The sequence below is a fragment of the Aotus nancymaae genome, unplaced genomic scaffold, assembly GCF_030222135.1.
Source record: "Aotus nancymaae isolate 86718 unplaced genomic scaffold, 86718_ANA_hifiasm-v0.15.2.pri h1tg000064l_1, whole genome shotgun sequence".
NCBI classification, from domain to species: Eukaryota; Metazoa; Chordata; class Mammalia; order Primates; family Aotidae; genus Aotus; species Aotus nancymaae.
Genome location: NW_026988479.1, coordinates 6,683,507 through 6,699,716, shown reverse-complemented (window position 1 = coordinate 6,699,716; position 16,210 = coordinate 6,683,507). Strand labels below are relative to the sequence as shown.

The following is a 16,210-nucleotide window of genomic DNA, read 5'->3' as shown; positions in this document are numbered from 1 at the left end:
TCATGCCTGGCCATATATTTTTGATTCTGTATTTCTTTTACGTTTATTAGTTGTTTTCTGTAAGAAGAGCTTTCCTCACCTTTCTTTCTCCTCCTCTCTTTTTTAAATCCCTATGAAGTAAAGGATTATTTTTTGCATTCAATATTGTTATCCTTTTTGATTATTAAATTGCTCCAAATTTAGCTAGCGTAAGCCCTTTCAAAATCAGCTCCTATGTCCTTTTGACGTGACCCTGTTAGTCTTTAAGTACTTTTTTGCTTTCTGGCATAAAAAGATGTTCCAGGCCTGCAGTTTCTTAGCTCTAGTACTGAAGTCAGCTGTTTATCCAAAGAACTTCAATTCCTTTTAGTGAGAAACTTATTTAGAACCCAAAGTCTGGGCTCCAGTTGTGTTAAATGTTTAATACATCTTTACTGCCATTTTGCTGGATATATTTACACCACCATGAATGAGAAAATCGGTAAGTTCTATGTTTAATATATGGTATTGTTAACTTTGACATATTGTTAAATCTTCAAAATGCTTTAGTAGTCTGCTGTGTATTTTAATCCTTATTTTGTAATTTTAGAATACAAAATATACTAATATTACTGTTTACCATGTGATCATCTCTCTGCTGCACATTTAATAAACATTTTAAAAATTTGTATTTTTAGTAGAGACTGGATTTCACCATGTTGGCCAGGCTGGTCTTGAACTCCTGATCTCAGGTGATCACCCGCCTCAGCCTCCCAAAGTGGTGGGATTATAGGCGTGAGCCACTGCTAGCTGGCTGTGGTGGCAAGCGCCTGTAATCCCAGCTACTTAGGAGACTGAGACAGGAGAATCACTTAAACCTGGGAGGCGGAGGTTGCAGTGAGCCAAGATTGTACTGCTACACTCCAGCCTGGGCAACAAGAGTGAAACCGTCTCAACAACAAGAAAAAATTGGCGTTCAAAGATATTTTATCCTTCCCATTGTACAGATAATAAACTTTAAGCAGACTATCCAAGATTATATGACTGATAACTGACAGAGCTGAAAGAGGCAGAATTTGAACACAGGGTTATCTCCAGAGTCCAAGTTGTGGGGTTTTGTGTGTGTGTGTGTGTTGTTGTTTTTTAGAGACCAGGTATCTCTACATTGCCCAGATTGGCCTCCTACTTCTGGTCTCAAGTGATCTCTCCCGCCTCAGCCCCCTGATTAGCTGGAACTACAGACATTGCCACTGCATCCAGCTATCTTCCACATTGTTAGGTTGCCTTACAAATGATTTGTAGAAAATTCTTCAGCATAACTTTTCATTATAGAACCATAGCTGCAGAATGTATGTAAGTTAGAATTGAATTTCTGCTGACCTTAGGATCTATCCTGAGACATTTTTCATTGTTAAAATTTCTGGGATGGATTTGTTATCTAGGTAAAAAAGAGAATGAGTGAAATATCTTGGTTAATGGAAGTTTTGGATAATAATGTTTTATTGAAAGTTTTGTGTCTGGGTGCAGTGACTCACACCTATAATCTCAGCACTTCAGAAGGCCAAAGTAGAAGGATCCTTTGAGCTTAGTTCAAGACCTACACTGGTCTTGAAGGCAACATAGACCTTGTCTCTACATAGGAAAAAAAGAAAAAATTAGGGGTTGTGGCATACTCGAGAGGCTGAAGAGGGAGGATCACTTGAGCCTGGGAGGTTGAGGCTGCAGTGAGTCATAATTGTGGTGCTGTACTCTAGCCTGAGCAACATAGCCAGAGCCTTTGTCAAAAAGAGAAAAAAGATTGCATGTGATGAATTAAGTGTATCATAGATAAGAAATTCACTTGTTTTAAACTTTAAGCATCAGAAAAATGCAAAACTTTTCTAAGCATTTCAGTTTGAGTTTTCCAAGTTTTGGTTGATTTTCTAAGCATCTGTAGAAGGGCAGTCAGCAGAATTGGGAAACGGAGTTTCTGAGAGCAGCACAGTTGCTTGGCATAACATTGTAAACTAAGGAAGGGGACGAAAATTCCAACCTGCTTTATTTAAATCAGTAATTACTTGTTTATACAGTGTTCCAAATATGAATTTATTTCATTTAACAACAAAATTGAAAATCCATAGAATATATCTGCAATGAATGCTGTAAGTAAGAATTGTTTAAAGGGTATACAGAAGAGTTGTTTTGTTATAGAATGGCAGCCATCCTACCCACCTCAGCTTATCCCACCTTTACTGTAAAAACGACTGGCTGAGAAAGTGCAGCTGATCTGTTTTAGGAAGTACTGAGTCATCACCACTTCCTCACCTTCTTTTTTTTCTTAGGTAGAACCCATTATTCCCTAATCCTGAGCTGATACTTGTTTTTCTAATGTGTCTGGATAATTTTTGCAGTATTTTGTTGAAATTACAGAAGCTAGTGCTGAATCAGATGTTACTGATCTGGGATGCCAGGCTATCCCAAATGGATAGTTTTCCCACCCTTCTCATGACTTCTGTCTCTCTCTCTTGTTTTTTTTTTTAAATTGAGACAGGGTCTTGCTCTGTTGTCCAGGCTGAAGTACAGCAGTGTGATCTCGGCTCACTGCAACCTTTGCTCCCAGGTTCAAGCAATTCTCATGCCTCAGCCTCCCGAGTAGCTGGGACTACAGGTGCACACCACCACACCTGGCTAATTCTTTTGTATTTTTAGTAGAGATGGAATTTTGCCATGTTGGCCAGGCTGGTCATGAACTCCTGACCTCAGGTGATCCGCCTGCCTTGGCCTCCCTAAGTGCTGGGATTACAGGTGTGAGTCACTGCACTTGGCCAACTTACCTCTTGAATGGTACCTAGAGCAGCTTTCAAGTGCATTTAGGGTAAATGATTAGCACCTCCTTGAGTCTACCATTTTAATATTTTACTGCCAAAGACTGTTAAGACTTCCAGCCTGACTCTATCAGTGTTCTTTTTCTTTCTTTTTTTATTTGTGACTTTATGCCTAATAGGTCATATGATACCTGAAGCTTGTCTCGCAGTTAATTGGCACAAAAGCCCCAAGAAACCCTTTTCCAAACTCAGCATTACATACTCAGCAACTCCTTGCTGTCCTGTGTAAACAAAATGCCATAACCCCCACATCATAGGAGAAAGAATTTATCAGCTTACCACTACAACCATACTTTATTCTGTTTTGTGAATGCTTAGTATTCTTGTGACCCTCAAAGTAGGTACACAAATAAAGGGACTAGGATTTACTAGGCATCTTAATGCTGTTGTCCTTCCCCGTTAATAGACAATCCAGAGTGACATAGATCCCCACTTATAAACAGTGGTTCTCAAACTTCATTGTGCAGAAGAATCACCTGTAGGACTTAGTAAACTACAGACTGCTGGTCCCTACACCCAGAGATTCTGATTGACTAGGTCTGGGGTGGGGCCTGAGAATTTATATCTTTACAAGTTCCCAAATATTGCTGATGGTGCTGGTTCAGGATCTCACAGTGTTATTACTTAAATGCAACAGAACTCAAATTTTGGCCAATCGAAAGAAAGAATTTACTAAAAGGATACTGGGTAGCTGCAGAATTAGCTAGAAATACTACTTGGAATACTAGAAAGTCAGACTTGGGGCTAGGCTTGGAATACTAGAAAAACAGGCTTAGGTCTGTGATTCTTATCACAGATTCTATAAAGATACTACTGCTACTAGCAGTGAATAGTGGATGCCACAGTTTGCACTGTGGACCACTTGTACTGTACATTGCATATGTTGTGGACTCTTGATATGATTTGCCTCATGCCCCCACCCAAATCTCATGTTGAATTGTAATCCCCACTGTTGGGGAAGGGACCTGTGGGAAGTGATTGGATTATGGGAGCAGATTTCCCCCCTTGCTGTCACACCTATTCATTTACCTGTTGTCAATGACTGTTTTCATGCTATAAAAGCAGAGCTAAATAGTTGTGATAAAAATCACATGTGATGGTGAGTTCATTCTCATGAGATCTGGTTGTTTAAAAGCCTGTAGCACTTTTGCTGTACTTTGTTGTCTCTCTCTTGCTATGTGAAGATGTGCTTGCTTCCCGTTCATGTTCCACCATGATTGTAAATTTCCCAAGGCCTTCCCAGGCATGCTTCCTGTACAGCCTGCAGGACCATGAGCCAAACCTCTTTTCTTTGTAAGTTACACAGTCTCTAGTAGTTCTGTTTTTGAGACGGAGTCTTGCTTTGTCACCCAGGCTGGAGTGAAGTGATGCAATCTTGGCTTACTGCAACCTCCAGCCTCTGGGTTAAAGTGATTCTCCTGCCTCAGCCTCCCGAGTAGTTGGGATTACAAGCGCTTTCCACCACGTCCAGCTAGTTTTTGTATTTTTAATAGAGACAAGGTTTTGCCATGTTGACCAGGCTGGTCTCAAACTCCTGGCCCCAGGTGATCCACCCACCTTGGCCTCCCAAAGTGCTAGGATTACAGGTGTGAGCCACCGTGCCCGGCTAGGTAGTTCTTTATAGCAGTGTGAGAATGGACTAATATAGCCCTGCTGCCGTCACTAGCTGCCCAAGTGGATTCTGTGCAGTTCTTGCTTCTTGGTGTCACTAGCTTCTGATTCAAAGTCCTGGATGAATGTGTCTAATTGGTAACATCTGAATAATTTGCCCCCTGCCTTTGTTGTATGGGAGGTTGGAAAAATGAAAATCTGGTGTTTTCAGCTTTCATGGTGGGAGATAGAACTCCTCCAAAACTTACAAGGTGGGCTCTTGTCAAAGAGGAGTTTATTCATGGCTTGACCACACTATAGCTATTTTTTGACCATGTGTTTCAGTAGCCAACAAAGTATGACCAGCTATTTTTGTAAATAAATTTTTATTGAAACAGTCACACTTTTCATAGACTTATTGTCTATGGCTGTTCTCATACTATAAAAGCAGAGCTAAATAGTTGTGATAAAAACCGTCTGGGCCACAAATATTTACTATTTGGCCCTTTATAGAAAAAGTTTGTCAACCCCTGACAGGAATAATGCGATATTTCAATTCAGAGTCATGCAGTCAACATTACAGATGTTGTGGAGAGCTATATGTTCATTTGTCCAAATTGTTCCTTTAAAATAGGGAGATTACAAACAAATATTTGAAGCTATTTGAAGAAGGGCTTTTTAGATTTAAAGTGGTAAACCTTATTAGTCTCTCTTTAGGCAGAGAACTGAAGAAACATGTGTACTTCAAACTTGTGAGTGAAATTCTCTCTCAGACTTTAACATTGAAAAATTAATTATTCTTTCTCATATATTCATGGCATCGTTAATGATGTAGCAAAGATGTCCTGTAACTTGAGAACAGAGAAAATTATATGACATAAATGTAGTTGAGAGTCTTAGAAAATTCTTGTGCCCTTTAACACTAGCCTACCCACATGGAGTAAGTCAAGTTATACGAGTTTTGATTCTGTTTTCCATAACCTAGCCTTTGTGTATTACAATTTTCAGAACTTGTTTGCCACCAGAACAAGTTATCTTGTCAAAAATGAGAGGCGCATTCCATAGGATAGACATTTTGTGACTGCCTATCTACCTACACCTAACTCAGTGGGTGGGGCCCAGGCAGCTGTGTTTTTAGTACAGACATTCCTCGACCTACAGTGGGGTTGTATCATAATACAACCCTGGTAAGTTGAAAATCTTGTAATTCAGAAATGCATTTAATAAACTTTACCTACCAAACATCATAGTTTGGCCTACCTTAAACATGCTCAGAACACTTACATTAGCCTACAGTTGGGCAAAATCACATAACAAAGCCTATTTTATAATAAGAGGTTGTGTATAAACAGTGAAAAATAGCATGATTGATGGGTATTCAAATTATGGTTTCCCAGGCTGGTCTCACAAAAAAATAAAAAATTAGATGAGCATAGTGGCACATGCCTGTAGTCCCAGCTACTTGGAAGGCCAAGGTGGGAGGATTGCTTGAGTCCTGGAGGTCGAGGCATCAGTGAACCATGATTGTGCCCCTGCACTCAGCCTGGGTGACAGAATGAGACCCTGTCTCTAAAAGCAAAACAAAACAAAAACATAACACAGTGTCCACTGAAAGAATATCACTTTTGCATCATTGTAAAGTCAGGAAATCTTGATTGTTAAGATGGGGACTATCTCTGTGGCCACACTTACTTGGGCTGTTGTTACATAATAAGAAAAAGTGGGGGGAAGTGTATAGTTTGGAAAGGAAGAAATAATACTCTATTTGTAGGCAATGTCATTCTATATGCAGAGAATCTAAAAGAATCTACAAACTCTGAAAAGTAAGTGAATTTATTAACAAGATGGTTGGATTCAAGTTTGCTATACAGAATCAATTGATTTATGTAAACCAGCAATAAACCAAAAAGCCTCCAGTTTAAAAAATGACTCTTTTTGAGACAAAGTCCTACTCTGCCATACAGGCTGGAACGCAGTGGCACGATCTCGGCTCACTGCAACCTCCATCTCCCAGGTTCAAGGGATTTTTGTGCCTGAGCCTCCTGAGTAGCTGGGATTGTAGGCATGTGCCACCACACCTAGCTAATTTTTATATTTTTTTGTAGAGATGAGGTTTTACCATATTAGCCAGGCTTGTCTCAAACTCCTGATCTGAGGTGATCCACCTGTCTTGGCCTCCCCAAAGTATTGGGATTACAGGCGTGAGCCACCACACTCAGCCAAATATGACATTATTTAAAAATATTAGAAAACTGTAAATATTTTAAGAATCCAGCAAAAAGTATAGAAAATTTCTTTACTGAATACTACAAAGTGTTTGTGTTAGTCTGGGTTCTGTTAGAAGCAGTTGTCACAGCAATATCAGACATGCAAGAAATTTATTAGGGAAAATGCCTATGAGCAAAAATGGAGAAAGTTGGTAGAGCATTCACACCAGAATACTCATGTGACATTTGTGAAGGAGAGATGAAAGGAAGGTTAGGTGGAAGAGCCTTAGACTGCAGTGTAATCAAGGTTTAGCAGAGTGGAAGGAGAATCATTGAACTCAGCAGAGTAGTCCTGAGTCTCCCAGAACAGGCTTTCCTTAGTATCCTTACTTGGTCAGTTATTGATTGGGAGTATCGCATGGGATACTCCCATTGGCCCCAATCAAACATGATAAATTACAGAGCCCTGTAATAGGGATTTTGTTCAGTTACACTGCCTGTAATTTGGAATCTGAGAGGCATACTTTGAAGGCCACCTGAGTTTACACTTTGCAGCACACAGATCTACTTCATACAGGGTTGAGGTTCAGGGAGCAGCTCCTTCATGGCTCTTTTCCTGAGAAGAAACTTAGACAAGAGATGGTGATTGGAAGAATCATAGCCCCTGTATGGTTGACCTCAGGGTTGCAATTGGTACTTATCATTCTCCTCCACTATGCATTTTGTTTTCTCCTCACATAATCATGTCTGAGGGTCTCAGTGGCTTATATGGTGGTATGACTCAAGCCTTCTTTCCTGAAATGTCTGCCCTTGGTAATCATTCCTCTTAGGCTAATGTTATGATATATGTCCAATTACAGTTAAAGTGAGGTAAAGGAATAACCAAGTAAATCATGTGGATTCCACACATTCCTCTCTGTTCATATTACATAAAAGCAGTCCTACTTCCACCTACTGATCAGGATCAGTTACCCCTGCCAAAATGGCAACTCATTTTGCCTGCTGATTCTTGGACCCTGGAGTTTAAAGTGCCCTGGTGGGGCACTTGTTAAGTAAACTTGTTCATTGAGACTCTTGTACTATTGCCTGGAAAGAGTATATGCCTTTGGAACCAGGACCTGCAAATGTGCAGAGTTCACAGTTACAGGCATGAGAAGTATAAAATCCCTTTGTGGCTCATTGTGAATAATGATAAATGGGTGATTCTTGCTTCTTCTCATTTGTTCCCGAGTCTGTCTATTCTTCCTGCTGTATACACTGCACCATATAGAGGTCTGTGATTTGATGTATCTTCATGTTAAAAGGTATCATTCCATTCTTTCACATTATTGCCTTTAAGCTAAAAGTTCAGCTCTGCCTTTATAAGGGTATTACAGTGTTCTGTGAGGTCAGTTGCTTCTGGATGGTGTGATATGTGATATGACTAGTGGTCCCAAGGTTATGAGTATACTCCTGTGTTTGCTTTGAATTGGGTTCACTGGTTGGACACTTTGGTGTGTGGGATTCTAGTCCTGTGGTTCAGGCATTCTGTAAGCCCCTGGATTATGGTCCTGGCTGAACCTCTGAGATAGGTAAGATAAACCCAAACCCAGAATATAGATATCTATCACTGTGAAATGAACTACTGGCCCTTCCGGGATGAGAGATGCTAACATAGTCTACTTGTTAGCAAATGATTGACTGGTTGTTCTCCTTGAATAATAGAATCATAATAGGAACTCATATGGTTAGTCTCTGTTGCTGACAGGTTGGACATTCAGAGGTAGCAGTAGCTAGACAGACCTTGATAAGTGGAAGTTCATTATTGTTGGACCCATGTGTAGCCTCTATCTAGTGTCGTTGTGGTCATGTATTAATTGTACCAGTTCTAGGATATCTCGTTTTATCTTCATGATTTTTCAGTGCCTCTTCCATGGTTTATGCTTTTTGGTGGGCATTAGTGTGGAATACAAACATCTTTTTTTTTTTTTTTTTTTTAATGAAAGAAAGAAAAAAAGAGAAAGAGAAAGGAGGAGAGAGAACAAGAGTCTTGCTCTATTGCCCAGGCTGGAATGCAATCTAAAAATAGGTATTAAAAACCTCTTTTATGCCGATAATTGTGCTTAACAGCGGAGACAGGAAGGAATAAGGGAAGAAAATAACAAATAGCCAACCAATATTTCATTTAAGTCTGTGAAATGCTATGCAAATGCTGAAGAGTGATTTACTTCCAAATATGTGGTCACTTTCAAAATAAGTGTAATGTGATACTGAGAAAAATGTATGTTCTGTGGACCTGGGGTGAAGAATTCTATAAATATTCACTGAGTTTACTTGTTCCAGGTCTGAGTTTTAATCATAGATGTCCCTGTTAATTTTCTATCTCGTTGATCTGTCAAATAATAACAATGTGGTGTCAAAGTCTCCTGCTATTATTGTGCGGGAGTCCAAGTCTCTTTATAAGTCATTAAGAACTTATCTTATGTATCTGGGTGCTCCTATATTGGGTGCATATATATTTATGATCATTGACTCCTTTTGTTGCATTGATCCTTTTACCATTATGTAATGTCCTTCTTTGTTTCTTTTAGTCTTTGTTACTATTAAAGTCTGTTTTGTCAGAGATAAAAGTTACAACTCCGGTTTTTTTTTTTTTTTTGCTCTCCATTTGATTGGTGAGTCTTCCTCCAATCCTTTGTTTTGAGTCTTTGTGTGTCCTTGCTTATGAGATGGATCTGGATACAGCGTACTGATGGGTTTTGACTTTTTATTCAATTTACCCGTCTGTGTCTTTGATTGGGGCATTTAATACATTTAAATTTAGGATTAATATTGATATTTGTGAGTTTAATATTGTCATTTAATGCTATCTGGCTATTTTGCCCATTAGTTGATATAGATTCTTCATTATAGAGATACTCTTTACGTTTTGGTAAGTTTTTGGGATGACTGATACTGGTCGTTCCTTTCTGTGTGTAATGCTTCTTTCAAAAACTCTTGTAAAGCAGGCCTGGTGGTGATGAAATCTCTGAGTGTTGCTTGTTCATGAAAAATTTTATTTTTCCTTCATTTATGAAGCTTAGTTTGGCTGGATATGAGATTCTGGGTTGAAGATTCTTTTCTTTGAGGATATTGAATATTGACCCCCACTCTCTTCTAGTTTGTAGGGTTTCTGCTGAGAGATCTGCTGTGAGTCTGATAGGCTTCCCTTTATGGGTAACCTGACCTTTCTCTCTAGCTGCCCTTAAAATTTTCTCCTTTATTTCAACTCTGGTGAATCTAATGATTATGTGTCTTGGGGTTGCTCTACTTGAGGAATATCTTTGTGGTGGTCTCCGTATTACCTGGAGTTGAGCATTGTCCTGCCTTACTAGGTTAGGAAAGTTTTCCTGAATAATATCCTGAAGAATATTTTCCAGCTTGAATTTATTCTCTTCATGACATTCAGGTACACCTATCAAATGTAAATTAGGTCTTTTCACATAGTCCCATATTTCTTGGAGACTTTGCTCATTCCTTTTTACTCTTTCTTCTCTAATCTTGTCTTCTTGTTTCATTTCATTAAGTTGGTCTTCGACCTCTGATATCCTTTCTTCTGCTTGATCAATTCAACTGTTAAAACCTGTGCATACTTTGCGGAGTTCTCGTATTGTGTTCTTCAGTTCCATTAATTCACTTATTTTCCTCTCTAAATTGTCTATTCTCGTTAGGATTTTGTCAAACCTTTTTTCAAGGTTCTTAGTTTCTTTATGTTGGGCTAGAAGATGTTCTTTTAACTCACAGAAGTTTCTTATTATCCACCTTCTGAAGCCTAATTCTGTTAATGGAACGCACTCGTTCTCCATCAGGCATTGTTCCCCTGATGATGAGGAACGGTAATCCCCTGTAGAGGGAGAGGCATTCCGATTTTGGGTATTCTCAGCCTTTTTACACTGGTTTCTTCCCATCATTGTAAATTTATCCACCTGTCGTCTTTGTAATTACCCACTTTCAAATTAGGTCTCTGAGTGGACGTCCAACTTGTTGATTCCCAATGCCAGAATCTGAGCAACCCACTGCACCGGCTAAAACAGCGGCATTAAGATTCATGATGCTTTTCTGCCTGGGAATCTCCGGTCTGGCTTCCTTCTTGAGTCCCTTTTTTTTTTTTTTTTTTTTTTCGAGACGGAGTTTCGCTCTTGATACCCAGGCTGGAGCGCAATGGCGCGATCTCGGCTCACCGCAATCTCCGCCTCCTGGGTTCAGGCAATTCTCCTGCCTCAGCCTCCTGAGTAGCTGGGATTACAGGCACGCGCCACCGTGCCCAGCTAATTTTTTGTATTAGTAGAGACGGGGTTTCACCATGTTGACCAGGATGGTCTCGATCTCTTGACCTCGTGATCCACCCGCCTCGGCCTCCCAAAGTGCTGGGATTACAGGCTTGAGCCACCGCGCCCGGCCTTTGAGTCCCTTTTTAAATCAGCTGAATGGGCAACTCTGCCTTCCCAGAGCTCCAGATGTCGACCGAAAGGGCACCCAGTCCTGTTTACTCTGCACAGAGAACCGCTACGCCGAGGTGCCGGCAAAACCGCTGTGCCAGCCACAAGAGTCGCGCTGGCAACCCGTGGGGCTCCTCCGTTGGGAATCACCTGGTCCATGAGCAACAAAAATTCGTCTGAAAGTGTGGCGTTCTCTTGTTCTCTGTGCTTTCACTGGGAGCTACAATCCTGAGCTGCTAGTAATTGGCCATCTTGGATCTCTCTCTACAAACATCTTTATACACTTTGTGACCATTCCCATGTCTCCGTCCTGTGTCTTTATCCCATCCCCCCTTGTTCCTGATCTTTTTGTCTTTTTCCTTCTAGACCCCTAACCAGACATCCATGCACTGGAATTTACATATATTTTCACCTTGGGCCACTGTCTTCGTCTGTTTTGTGTTGCCGTAGCAGAATACTTGAGGCTGGCTCATTTATAAAGAAAGAGCTTTATTTGGCTCACAATTCTGGTGGCTGGAAGGTTCTATATTGGCTACCTATATCCGATGAGAGCCTCAGGCTGCTTCTACTCATGGCAAAAAGTGGAAGGGGAGCAAGTGTGTGCAAGAAGATCACATGGCAAGCTGGGCATAGTGGCTCAATGCCTGTAATCCCAGCATTTTAGTAGGCCAAGGCAGAATTGGTGAGCCCAGGAATTAGAGACCAGCCTGGGCAGCAAAGCAAGACCTTGTCTCGATGGAAAATAAAATAAAATAAAAAATTAGACAGGCATGGTGTCGCGTGCATGTGCCTGTAGTCCCAGCTACTCAGGAGGCTGAGGTGGAAGGATTGCTTGAGCCGAAGAGGTTGGGGCTGCACTGAGCCATGTTCATGCTGCAAAAAAAGAGATCATAGGGTAAGAGAGGAAGCAAGAGGGAGAAACTAAGGAAGCCAGACTCTCTTTAACAACCTGCTCTCCAGGGAACTAATTGGTTTCTGTAAGAGTGAGAACTCACTTGCCCCCTTAGACAGGCCTTGATCTATTCATGAGGGATTCACCCCCAGCACCCAAACACCTCCCACTAGGTCCCACCTGCTAATACTGCTACACTGGGGGGATCAAATTTCATTATGAGTTTTGGCAGGGACAAACCACATCTAAATTATAGCAGCTGCTTTCCTTTGGCATGACCCATATCTTCTGCTCACAACTCTACCCATTGAAGAGATTTTTCCTTTTCTCTTTCTTTTAAGGCCATTCGTGAATGTAACTTAAGCATAGCCTGTCAAAAAAAAAAAAAACAGTTAATATAACAGATCCAAGACTGCTGTCCTTAGGAAGGTCTATTTGTAAAGTTGTCTCTTGGTGGCTGGCATCTGGGAACTTGGATTTCAGAAATGTTCCCAGCATTTCATAACTGATAAGAATTAAAATATAGACATTATTCTTATCCAGGGTTAACAAACTTTTTCTATAAAGGGCCAAATAGTAAATATTTTAGGTTTTGTGGCCCAGGTGATTTTTATAACAACTACTTAACTCTGCTTTTATAGCATGAAAAGAGCCATAGCCAATAGGTAAATGAATGAGCATGGCTGTGTTTAGCAATATCTCTTCTGCTTACATGATGCCAGTAGCACTCCTCCTTCAAAATTGTCACAACCTGATATAACTCCAGACATTGCTGAGTATCACCCAGAAGGGAAGAATCAGTCTTGGTTCAGGACTACTACTGTGATTTTTTTTCAGGTGGATCTTTACCTCACTTTAGATATTTCCTGATGTCCTATCTTATAAAAAAAAATTTTTTTTTTTTTAGTCAAAGTCTTGCTATGTCTCCAGGCTGGAGCGCAGTGGCTTGATCTCGGCTCACTGCAACCTCTGCCTCCCGGGTTCAATTGATTGTTCTGCTTCAGCTTCCTTAGTAGCTAGGACTTCAGGTACATGCCACTATGCCAAGCTAATTTTTATATTTTTAGTAAAGATGGGGTTTTACCATGTTGGCCAGGATAGTATCAAACTCCTGACCTCGTGATCTGTCAGCCTCAGCCTCCTAAAGTGCTGAGATTACAGGCGTGAGCCACCACACCCGGTCAAAAAATGTTTTATGTATTTGTCTTTTGTTGTTGCTGTTGTTAGTTGTTTTAGGTGAAGAGTAGGTCTAGTTCCTCTTATCTTGACCTAAAGCCAGAGTCACTTTTACATTGCAGGAGATGTCCTGACATGCCCCTAACCACTGCATCCCTAAAAACTTCACTGAAGTGGCAGATCTTCTGAGTCTTCATAGGGTTTATCTCCCATCTTCTGGAGCCACATGTGTGTTACCAAGAACTCTAGGATACCAGTTACCTCTAGCCGATTCTTTTGTTCATTCTGTCCAATCAGCATGATGTAATATATGTAAGAGATCAGGAGGTTTAGATGTCTGTCCCCACCCAACCCCACTGACTGTTATGACAGACAGTCTGAGAGATAAAATAATCCTAAGACAAAACTGTAAGTTAATATTACACCACATGAATGTAGATTGTTTCTGATCTTCTAACTGGAATGGAAAGTAATGCATTCACCACGTCAATACTTGAGCTTTAATTAGCTTCAGCAGCAGTATTATGTCTGAGACTGCAAGCTGTGATTAGGGCTAGAATTTGGTTCATTCTGTGATAGTTTACACAGTCATTCTTCAGGATCTGTCTGCTTTCTGCATGAATTAAATAGAATATAATAGAAACTATTACCTCTGCATACTTTTTTTTTTTTTTGAGACGGAGTTTTGCTCTTGTTACCCAGCCTGGAGTGCAGTGGCGTGATCTCGGCTCACCACAACCTCCGCCTCCTGGGTTCAGGCAATTCTCCTGCCTCAGCCTCCTGAGTAGCTGGGATTACAGGCACGCGCCACCATGCCCAGCTAATTTTTTGTATTTTTAGTAGAGACGGAGTTTCACCATGTTGACCAGGATGGTCTCGATCTCTTGACCTCGTGATCCACCCGCCTCGGCCTCCCAAAGTGCTGGGATTACAGGTGTGAGCCACCGCGCCCGGCCCTCTGCATACTTTTAAGTCTTTACTGTTGGCACTAGTCTTTATTCTGTGCTCCTCTGGAAGAAATAGTCTTTTATTGACCAAGTGCAGTGGCTCACGCCTGTAATCCTGGCACTTTGGGAAGTCGCCTAGGTCGCGGCGGGGGGCAGATTATGAGGTCAGGAGATCGAGACCATCCTGGCCAACATGGTGAAACCCCGTCTCTACTTAAATACAAAATATTAGCTGGGCGTGGTGGTGCGTGCCTGTAGTCCCAGCTACTTGGGAGGCTGAGGCAGGGGAATCATTTGAACCTGGGAGGCAGAGGTTGCAGTGAGCCGAGATCATGCCACTGCGCTCCAGCCTGGCAACAGAGCAAGACTCTGTCTCAAAAAGGAAAAAGAAATAGTCTTTTATTTATTATGTTGTTCTGGGGAATGGGACAGAGGTTTCCACTTGCCTTAATCCATTGTGATGGCTTTTACCACACAGGTGATGGACCCATTGTGGCGGGTATTCTAAATGCCAAATATGTAAATTCTAATTGTAAACTGAGGGAGTAGAGAATGACCATTATTAGGTGGATCTGCAGGCTCAGGGGGCCCACTATGAGCCACACTTTTGCCATGATACTCTTTATTACCTGTATTCAGCATGTTCTACCCCATAGAGCCTCAACTGGGATTATTCTTTTAATTCCATTCAGTTGGTAGCTGGGCTGCTCTAAGAAGGCATAACTTACATATCTAGTACTTTGGTGTTATTACATGTGGCCTGTCTCCCCATCGCTAGCTGGGGCTTCTTCACAACATTGGTGGTCTCAGGGTACTTGAATCTTGTACACAGCCTCACTTCTATTACATTCTTTTGGTCAGAACAAGTCACAAAGCCAACCTAGATTTATGGGGAGGGCATATAGATTCCAATTTTTGATGTGTTACTGGCAAGACTGCATTGCAAAAGAGCATATGAGATAATATCTCTGTGGCCATCTTTAGAAATAAAGTTTCCCATATCATTGCTTCATCTGGTATCTTCCAAAATGAAGTAGACCTTTCTCATTTGCCATGGTTTCTTCTTTTAACCTATTCAAATCCTTCTTTTTATATACTTAAATATCTTTTTCACTGTTGTTTTAGTAATGATTTAGCAGAAGTAAGTGTGGTTGTTCAGTTGTTCGGTCCACTGTGGTTAATGGGCAGTTGTGATCTTTGGAATTAGAGATTATTGCTATATTCTCTCTTTTTTATTTTTTTTTTGAGATGGAGTCTCTATCACCTAGACTGGAGTGCAGTCACCAATCTCAGCTCACTGCAACTTCCTCTTCCCAGGCTCAGGCCATCCCTCCACCTCAGCCTCCCGAGTAGCTGGGACTACAGGTGTGCCACAAGCCTGGCTAATTTTTTAAAATTATTTTTTGTAGAGACAGAGTTTCACCATGTTGTCCACGCTGGTCTCTAACTCCAGGGCTCAAGCAATCTGCCTGCCTCAGCCTTAAAAAGTGCTAAGATTACAGGCGTGAGCCACTATGCATGGCTTGTTGGTTTTCTTTTTTCTTTTTTTTTTATTGTACTTTAATTTCTGGAACCAACCCAAATGCCCATCAAAGATAGACTGGATAAGGAAAATGTGGCTTGTTGGTTTTCTTAATGGTTCTGTGTTATCTTATTAACCTACTGGAAAACAAGTTGTCTTTAGTTTCTCCCCTACTACTCCCACTATCATCTTGATAGTTTTCTTGGCCAGTTGCATATCAGAGTGGGAAGGCAGTGTTTGGAAGTGGTTTGCCCTGGTATAAAGGCATTATTCCTTATAGGAAATGGGAAGTAACTTTTTTTATAGTGAATTTAAACTTGTCTGCTTTTTAGTCTTAAACGACATCAGTGGTACAATACCATTTGCTGTCAGGATCTGTAGACGGTTTTCACTTTCTTCTGCTATGTCACTGCTCCTAGTTGAGGTTATACTATGTCATCCTGAGGTTTTTTTGTTGTTGCTGTTTTAATACCTAGTTATCTGGGTGAGGAGTAGAGAAAGATTTTCTACCTCTTTCACTTAGTGAACAATAGGATTGTACCATTGGGAATCTTTTTTATTTAGTGGTAAATCATGTCATTTTGAATCTCTTTAGAA

At 40.8% G+C, this 16,210-nt stretch overlaps 1 protein-coding gene across 5 annotated transcripts in view; it reads left to right on the top strand.

The window, feature by feature from the left end:
• RAPGEF6 (Rap guanine nucleotide exchange factor 6) overlaps positions 1-16,210 on the top strand; it is a 236,183-nt gene that overhangs the window by 19,902 nt on the left and 200,071 nt on the right. The window lies entirely within an intron of this gene.